Source organism: Aythya fuligula, chromosome 13 (assembly GCF_009819795.1).
Source record: "Aythya fuligula isolate bAytFul2 chromosome 13, bAytFul2.pri, whole genome shotgun sequence".
Lineage (NCBI taxonomy): Eukaryota > Metazoa > Chordata > Aves > Anseriformes > Anatidae > Aythya > Aythya fuligula.
In genome coordinates, this window is record NC_045571.1 from 20,407,646 (window position 1) to 20,416,366 (window position 8,721).

Sequence of the window (8,721 nt, forward strand, 5' to 3'; positions counted from 1 at the left end):
CAGCTGCTCCTGATCAGCCCCGGCCACCTCCAGCTCCCCATCGTGTGTTTTCCACCCTTCCAGTGTCGTCCTGCGTGTTGAAATGTTTGGGTGTCTCCCGAGGACTGAGCCCTGGCCCCTATTAATCCCCCCTCGCTAACCCGACAACAGGGAGGAAATTGGCTTCAATTAAATGTGTAAGGTTTCATTTCCCTTTGAAGTGCGGAGCAGCACAGGAGGCTGCTCCGGGAGGCCTGGAGAATAACCAGATAAACTGGGCCCAAAGTCCTAGCAGTGGGGACTTGCAAACTGGAGCTGGGGCTGGCTGCCAGGACCGGACCCCAGCCCGGTGGCCATTCCCTGTCCCTTGGGAGCGCCCCCGTTCCCAGCAAGGGATGGGAAGAGGACAGGAGCAACGTGTTGGGGCCAGCGTGGCCAGGGCAGGGCCTGGCCGTGCCAGTCCTGTGCAGAAAGGTCCCTTCAGGGCAGCCTGAGCTTCCCCAACCATTTCAGCCACCTTTCGGGGCAGGAGAAGCATCCTCTGCCTGGGGTCGCGCTGGGGTGGGCTCGCTCCTTTCACAGGCACCCAGGCACAGGGTTAGGGTCAGGGTTAGGGTCCGGGCACAGGTGCAGCATCCTTGTAGAACAGTGGGAACACACAGCCCCGCTCTGCTGCCGCTGTCCTGGGGACCAGGCACTCCTGAGTGCAGGGGAGGCTTCACCCAGCCTGGAGACACCACTGTGTGCTTAGTGAAATGAGGTCTCAAAACACCCAACCACATTTTCTGCATCTTTTGGCGCACTGTGGGAATAACAGATCACCAGCTACTGCCTGTCATCCATCCTGCTTATTTCCTGCGCAGGACCTGATTTATGCCTGCATCTCTTTCCTTTATGCCATCAGTGCATGCTGATAGATGGCCCCTCTCCCTGCTCTTGCTGTCCCCTTGTGCTACATCAACCCATTAATTCTTTGCCAATGTAAACCTGTCTCACCTTCAAGACTTTAATTTTGCAAAAGCATAAACACCTTATAATCCGTCTGCCTTTATCTAGCCGGCTCTGGAGCTTTCGCTCCCCTTCCCCTGGCTTTAGGTTATCTGGGGTGAGAGCAGGGCTGCAGGTGAGGACAGGGAATGCGGCCGCCCAGCCGGGCAGGAGGAGATGCTCCCCGTCCTCTGGGCTCCTCCGACACGGCCAGCAGCCCGGGTGCTGTCCTGGAGAGCTGGGGAAGGCTCGGCGAGGCCCAACAAGCTGTTACACCCAAGGGTCCCGTGCTTGGCAGGCCAGCTAGGGGTCTGAGCCCAGCTGAGGCCTCTGGATCATGTCCAGACCTCCTGTGCAGGGAGAGCTCCCATCCTGAACGAGCAGCCTGGTGTTTTGTAGGGTTTTGGTCCCGGTGAGAGGCTGAACGTGGGGCTTTGGGGTGAGCTGGGAAGCAGACACGTGCTCACTGCCCGCTGCTGCTCTGCTCCCAGCCCAGTTGGGATGGGGGTGGCGGCTGGGGCACCTTCAGCAGGACCCGTCCCCACCTCCTGGGGCTGCTCCAGGCTAAACGACAGCACCCCGCTGCAGAGCAGGGCTGATCAGCCAGCCCCTGCCATGGAGATGCGAACACATCGGCCCCAGCTCGGGGCATCCCCTGCGGCTCGGGATCAAAGCCAGCCCAGTGCTGGGACACCCCAGAAGGGTGCCAGCCCTGCGTGGCACGCTGCCCAGCACCCAGCACCCGCACCACCCAGCCCTCACACAGCCCCCAGCGAGCCCCCGCAGTGCTCTGTCCTTCCTCTCCGAACTTTTCTCTTTCCCCTTTTTGATCCTTATTTGAATCATTTGTCCTGATCTTTGGCAATTCCTACAGCATATAAAAATATGTGCCATTTCTCCCTTTGGGGAACGACATGAATTCGGTTTCATGGCTGTAATCCATTTAGTGCCAGGTTATTAAAATGAAGATATCTTTCAGCACTACAGACCTGTTAATCAGGGGAATGGCTTCAGAGGGCTTTTGTGGGCTCTGTTAATTTGTGCTGCATTGAGCCACGTAGAGCTGAGAGGAGCATTAGGGACGGGAGTGAAGGGAATAAATCAATAAAGTGGATTGAAGAGTGCTCGGCTGGCTTGCTATTCTGCGGCTGCTGTGTTCTGACTTAAACGCTTTACATCCATCACAGCCCGTGGATGTAACTCTGACTCGCAGGCAACAGGTTTTGTCCTCACGGGCGCAGTGCAGGTTCCCCAGCACACCCAGCTGCCCGGCCCCGCAGCATCGCCCTCCCAGCCCGCACCCACAGCTCGGCCCTGCTGAACAGAGGCCTTGGGCCTCCCATCTTTCTGCTTGGCATTTCAAAAATTAAAGGCTCAAACGCGCTCCGAGAGAACCTCTTTGCTGCAAGGAACGAGGAGAGAAGCTCTCGGCTTTCCACGGGGTGCCCCTGCACCACGCCAGGGCTGCCCACAGCCGAGCTGCTTTCTGTGCAAGCATCCCACAGTGAAATGCAGCCGGTGGTGAGGGGTGGGCAGCGCCACGCCGGGCAGCGGGCGAAGGCGATGGATGTGCTGGGAGGAAATTCCCTGCTCCCACCTTCCCCCAGGCAGCTCCTCCCGGCAAGCAGCTTTGATGCGAGCGCAGGGAGGGAGAGGTAAAGCAAAATCATCGATAATTAGCACTGCTCCCCCTCCAAGCCCGTGCCAATAGGTTGACTTTTAGAAATTCATGACTTCTACTAATTAGGATTTTCCTTTTATAATAATGGCATTCTGGCAAACAGACGTGCGTAATGCCACCTCCGCACTGCCTGGCTATCTGCTTCCAGGGGGAGAATCTCCAGAGCTCCAGTAAATACGACGGGATTACACAAAACCCTCTCTGCAGAAGGACAGCTACTGTTCTGCCTTTTGGCAGGTCTGATCATTTGTAGCTAATTTGCGGCACGTGTCCTTCTCCATCCTCCTTTTGGCGAGGAGGGAGCTCTTGTTTCTGAAGGAAATACTGCATTTTCATTAGGTTTAATTCTTTAGGCAAAGAAATCATTCATGTCTTCTGCCATTGAAACCTGGAAGCCTTATCATTGCGCTGTTAAAAATGATATTTTTCCTGAAATATTACAGAGCCGCAGCTTTTAAGCCTTCGGCATGGTCACATAATGGAAAGATGGCATCAGGTCCATGCCTGTGGGTGGCTGCAAGGGAATTTTAGGGAGGCAGATGCTGGAAGTGAAGCACCAACGATGTGGATTAGGGTTGTTATCAAGCCAATGGCGTTGCTTAGAATAAAACAAAGATAGAGTTCTGACCAGCCCTAGGTCTTCCTGCACAGTGGCGAGGTGGGGAGCAAAGGCACCACGTTAGGTGCAGGAGAAGGGGTGGCTGAGACCCCGCAGCGAGCGCAGGTGGCAGGGAAAAGGAACCAGCTGGCTTTAAGTACGGGGCAGCATGTAGAGAACTGGCCCCTGAAACTGCACGCTCCATTGACACCTGCTGGAGTTTGCCAGTCTCAAAGTTTCGCAACAGTAATCTGTAATTAACAATCTCATTTCCCTAAAATTTACTCATTGGCACTTGCTCACGCTGAGAATAACTGAAACACATTTTCAGTGCCCAGACCGAGCTGGCTGAGCTGCAGCACTCCAAAATCGTATTACCAGACTTTTCCCAGCGCAACAAATCTCTCAGCTTTCGGCCCCTAAAAACCTCCAGGTTGTCTTTATCTACTTAACCTCAAACTTTGAAGCAGAAATAGCCCAGCTGGAGGACGTGGCCAAGGTACTCAGGGCTGGACGCGCGCCTGCCGAGGCTGCCGGGAAGGTGTGCCAGGCTCCACGCAGGGACCTCAGCTCCTGCTGCTGCCAGGGAAGCTCAGAAACTGGCCTCTCTGGTGGCAGCTCGGTGGAAGGATGGAGTTATCGACCAGCTCAAACACGTGGATGGCTCAGGGCACAGCCGGCTGCTCCGGAGCCTTTGACCAGCTGTGGCTTTGCAAGCGTTCCCCTTGGGGACGCACACAAGGGGTGACTGCGGAGGAAAGGGCAGTGGGCAGAGGGAAGGGGCGACCCCAGCTGCTTCCAGGGCCAAGCCTGGCTGCGGGCATACCCCAAAAAGCCCCCCCAGGAAGCAGGACGGGGAGGTGCCAGCCTGGGGGGGCTGTGGGTCAGCCCCTCCCGGGGGGTCTGCCTTTGTTCTCTGTCTGACTGAGGAGGCGAGGGGAGAACCTATGAAATCTGATTTGGGGTTTTAAGCGGCGAAGAAAGCTTGTGGCGCCTTTGGAAAAGACATCAATAGCTGGCATGCCTGCAGCCTGCCCTCCGCCTCCCTTCCCCCCGGCCGCAAGAGAGAGAGCGCAGGCACGGAGCTCTGGAGCTGAGGTTGTGGAAAATGCTCTTTGTCAGAGGAGGAGAAGAGATTTTCATGCATTCTGTGTACATTCCTTCTGGGCTGGCTCCGGCTTTGTATTTAAAAATCTCCTGGTAACTCTCATTTTCTGTACTCTGTCTGCCTCTCAGCTTTTTTCTTTTTTTTTTTTTTTCTTTTTTTTTTCTCCAGGTTACTTTATCTCATCTGGGCTCGGTCCCCCTCCATGCCCACTCCTCATGCTCCCCATCGTGCCAGGGCTGTCACCGGCTGCTCCAGGGGCTCTCAGGCACAGCTCACCCAAGACAAGGAGATCTCTGCGACCACACGCACTGCAGTGACAGAAGGTGGCAAAAATCCCCTTGATTCGGTTCCCTGGGGAGGATGTGCTGCGGATCCTCCACCAGAGCAGCCTGCACAGCAGGAGCCTGGCCTGTGGTGCCTGCCGTGGGCACAGAGGTGAGGCTGCAGGGCACCCCGGGCATGAGCGATGCAATTAATGCCATGTGGCAGGACAGCGACTGAAAACCAAGCAGAACATCACAGTCCTTCACACAAGGCTGGAGCGCCTCCTCTGCAGCCACAAATCCTCTGCCGCAGCTGCAGGGCCCCGCAGGCTGCTCCGGGTGACTCTGCTGACGTGCCGGCAGCCAGGGATCCCACGCAGCATGCTTCCTATCTCATCCTGGACTCGGCTTGACAAATATTTTGAAGTTAAGAGCCACCGAGGGATTAAAAACATCAACATGCTCCGCTCCAGCCAGGTTACCAAAACGTTTCTTTCTTCCAAAGGAAACTTAACTGGAGGTGACTTCTTCCTGTGGAAAGCCGTTTTCAGTGAGGCAGTGCTGGCAAGGCAATGCAAAACCTTATCGACCCACTCCGTCTGGGAACCGTTGGAGACACACTTGGGAATCACCGGAGACACCCTGCATCCGAGGCACTGGGTGCATCATCCTGCCGCCCCCACGTTGTCCCCTCCGTCCCAGCACCGCCACGCTCCAGGGCTTACCAGAAGGACCCAGCCCCGTGTGATGCCCTTACCACCAGAGGTTCCCAGGCCGGGCTGACGAAGAAAAGCTTGGGCTTCCCTCCACCCCGTAGGGTTTCCTACATTTGTCTTGTGGGTCCTCGCCTCAGGCTCATCCATCCAAACTCGGCCGCGTTATTTTCTTTAGCGAATTCTCCTCACATACATGATAAATGCCACCCAAGACTTGGCCATTCTCTTCATGCCATTCACCAGACCGTAACACCAGGCTTGAGCTGCAAAATCCTCTCTGGGTGGCAACCTAAAATTAGCCGTGATGTATGAGGGTCTCCAAAGAGAGATACTGAAAGATAAGTTGCTCAAGAGGGTTAAAAAATGAACGGGGAGGATTCGGGGCAAAGAACAAGCCCGTGTCTGCCAGAAGGGAGGCGAAACCCACGCTGGTTTTAAGAAAGCCCTCTTCATTCAGCCTCTTGCTTCAGCAGCATTAGTCTTAATGTCTGCAGTGCTCTGAAAAGGAATCGAGATCAATTTGTGCCTCCTTTATGGCTGCACAGAGTGCACTTAATTTGTAGGTCCTATGCAAATAGCAACCACTGTTTATCTGTTTTTAAATTCTTATCAACTGTGATACATCGTTTGTTTTTAAACAAAGAAAGGCTAGCATTTGAGTGATATTTCTCACTAATTAGAAGTTATTGTGTGGGACAGAGCAGAAAGGGCAGGTTGCCTTTTAGCTGAGCCCATGTGTAAGCGCGCTCTCATTTTAATAAAGCTGAGTGCCGCTCACTGCCAGCTCCTAATCTGAAAAAGCAAAGTAAATATTTCAGCATTTAACAGCCACTTTTCCGTGCTTCAAAGCTTTGGGGGGAGAATACATTTTCATAATTGTACTTCTTAGCAATGAATTTGAATCTATCTGGGGGAAGGCAGAGAAGCCGGCCCTGGCACAGGCACGGGGCTGACGTGGCCCCGTGGGGGCAGAAGGAACGTGCCGGTGGGCAAACTGTCCCCGAGAACCAGGACAACCTCCTGCCACCGTGCCTGGCCTGAGAGGCACCAGGACAGGGCTCTAGCACGGAGAGGTGACCTGCTCGCTGCCCGGACTCTCCTAAAGCAGGACCAGCAGCTGATCTGGGGACAGAAGGGTCACCCGCTGTGTCCTGGAGCACTGCAGGAGCCGGGACGTGGTCTCCAGCAGGCTGAGGTGGGTCCCTTGTCACACATGTGTCCCCTCAGCTGCCTCTCTTAAGGAGCTGGAGCCGTGGGACCATCTCTAGACCTCAAACCATTATTTTTTTAAATTTTTTTCCCCTGCAGAAAACTTCATTCTAAAGCCAATTCTTCCAGTCGGCACAGCCGAGCCCGGTTCTATTGACTCGCAGGCCTTTGTGGAGCTCATTAGTTTTCTGCGGTCTTTGCCTTAAACTTGGAGGCCAAGGGAGTTGTCCCGTTAAATAAGACGGCACAATCTCGGCACACAAGTTTTGCGGTAGATACCAATTAACAAATTTTATGATGCTGTTAGCTTTTTTTGCGTGGCCCCGAGACAGTGGGACAGACATAGGCTGGGGAGGCTCGTATGCATTTATAAAGGGCAGGTTAATAGCTAGGATGGCTGCTTCGATATTGGAAGGATTTTGAAGACCCTGGGAAGCTGTGAATGCGGAGGAGTGTGGGTATGATGGAGGACATCCTGCAGAGAAAAAGGGAGCGCTGGCCTGCAGGATATCCTGGGAGAGGGAAGAGCGAAGCAGATTGGCTGTCTGATGGCCTCTGCTGGAAATTATCATAAAATCTTTAAAGCAAATAAAGTTCCCTCAAATTGAAAAGGTATTATTTGAATGCTTTCTGAAAGAAGAGGCTTGAACAGCATGATCTATTCTGTCTCCGAAATGTCACGAAGCATTTATACAGCTGCTCAGCTGGCATTAAAATCTAGGTCTTCTGCAGGAACGTGGCAAACAGCCGCAGGTCACTGGGATAAGCCCGAGACCTCAGACAAGGCATGGCTGGGCCCAGAGGCTGGCAGCGGGATGCTGCAGGAGCAGAGGGATGCTGTGGGTGCTGTGGGATGCTGTGGGTGTTGTGGGTGCTGTGGGTGCTGTGGGGAGCCATGGGCAGCACCCTGCAACCACCTGCCAGAGGTCAGCAAGGTCTCCAGGCTGGACAGCCATTTCCCGACATAACACCCAGGACTGCCTCAAGAAAACATCAGCAAGCAGTTTAGGGAGGGCTGGGTACAGCAGCAGATTATCTCCTCTCTCCACCGTTCCCCCTCCTCGCAGCCTGCCGCCTTCCTCCCATCTCGCTGCCCTCTCCTCGCCTCCTGCACACCTCGCCGTGCTGAGCCTTGCTGCCAGGCGCTCACAGCCCGCCTCTGCCTGCTGCCGGGCTCCTCGTGCCCGTCTCAATGACAGCCTGGAGATGTGAGGGCGATGGGACACGTTCACGGCTTCCGTTCCCCCGGGGCCTGCCCTGAGCACCCCACAACACCCCGGCGCTTGCTGCCAGCACCGAGTTTTCCCCCAGCCCAAGCACTAGTGGCTTATGGTGAGCATCTCGCCTTTGATCCTTTCTCATGGCCATGGTTCCCTGTTTACACAGACAACCACAGGTCTTTGTATGTGCATTCATTAACTCTTCTGAAGCATTTTTTGATCGCCGTGATAAGGCTCCCAGTGCCTCAGCAGGGACCGAGCCCACATCCCAGCATTTCCTACCTTGCCCCAACAGATCCCTCTGAGGTTCTCACAAGCGATGCGGGTTTGTTGATCGTGGCAGCCATCCCAGACAAACCCATGGGAGGATGGATGTCTCCTCCCCGGGCAACACGCCTTTTGTTCCCCAGAAGGCCGAGGCCGGGGAGACCCACCTCGTGAAGACCAGCCATGGGTAGCGCTCCCAGGGAGGACACACCTCACCGAGAGCTTCTCCTTTACGTGCATTAGGGATTTTTTTTTTTTGCATTTTTTTTTGGTTGCTTTTATCCTCCTAGCCTTTCTGGCAGGCTTTTGAACATACATAATGACTTGGAAGGTACAGTAAAGGTTCTGGCATCCGCGCAGTGCGGCGGGAGCGGAGCCAAGACACTGGCCCGCACAGTGGTTTCATCCCATTTGCAAACTATAAGGCTGCCTTTGAGCGGAGGGGGGCAGTGCGAAAGAACATGTGCTAAACATCATGTTGGGAAGCTTAGCGCATTAAGGGGAACAGCGTGCTGGCTATGGACAAATGGAAACGGTTTGCGATTTGTTATAGGAAAAGGAGAGGCAAGGAACAGTCTCTTTTGATTTAGGTTTAGTGCGCGGTCTGTCAGGGCAGGTATGATGGGCTTCCCTAGGTATTTTAGCCAAGCAAGCGTCAGAGTGGCATAAATCAGTTTAACCCGAGTCTGTCAA

The 8,721-nt window shown here is 54.6% G+C and overlaps 1 long non-coding RNA gene across 3 annotated transcripts in view; it reads right to left on the reverse strand.

Annotated features, from left to right (window-relative positions):
* LOC116494457 overlaps nt 1-8,214 on the reverse strand; it is a 42,282-nt gene extending 34,068 nt beyond the window's left edge. For all 3 annotated transcript variants that reach the window (XR_004253878.1, XR_004253877.1, XR_004253876.1), the window contains exon 1: nt 8,044-8,214. This is a non-coding gene — a long non-coding RNA (uncharacterized LOC116494457). The remainder of the gene's footprint in view (nt 1-8,043) is intronic.
* Nucleotides 8,215-8,721: the final 507 nt, after the last annotated feature.